The sequence below is a fragment of the Mus caroli genome, chromosome 13, assembly GCF_900094665.2.
Source record: "Mus caroli chromosome 13, CAROLI_EIJ_v1.1, whole genome shotgun sequence".
Classification (NCBI taxonomy): Eukaryota; Metazoa; Chordata; class Mammalia; order Rodentia; family Muridae; genus Mus; species Mus caroli.
In genome coordinates, this window is record NC_034582.1 from 68980483 (window position 1) to 68981246 (window position 764).

Below are 764 nucleotides of genomic sequence, written 5' to 3' on the forward strand. Positions count from 1 at the left end.
GGCTACTTTCTATAACAGACACAAAACTTGTGGGTCATTTTCAGTGGCTAGATTCCTCTCACCTTTCCTCTTTTATTTCTGGCCCGACAACCCTAATATCAAGCTCCAGTCTCCACATAAGCATGTACTATGCATATTTCATTTCTTTTGCTGTGCTAGAACACCTTGACCAAAAGCAACTTTGAGAAAGGGTTTATTTGGCTTACAATTGCTGGTTAAAGTCCTTCATTTCAAGGAAGTCAGGGCATGAACTTGAAGCAACTAGTTACATTCACAGTGAGAAGTAGACAATGAATAACTGCATGCATGGGGAAGGCTCAGCTTACTCTTATACAGTTCAGACTCCTTTGACTAGAGAATGACGGTGGGCTGTCTTCCTTAGCAATTAATCAAGCCAATCCCTCAAAGACATGCCCATGGACCAAGGAAACAGAAGCAATCCTTCACTGAGACTCTCTTCTTAGGTGATGCTAGATTTTTGTCAAGTTGACAAAGCTAGCCAGCACATACATCCTCAAATATACATGGATATATGCATCTACCTCTACCCACCAGGAACCTAAACAAGATACTGGCTCGATACTTACCATATCCAAACTTTCCTTCAAATTATGAAGGACCTGCCCTACTTCACACAGAGAATGAACAAAACAATACTTGTGCTGCAGCTAGACGGGAAGAAAATTATATTTGCTATTTCAGACCAATAGATAGAACTAAAATCCAATACTACATGGTTTTATTTGGAAATAAAAGATTGCTCA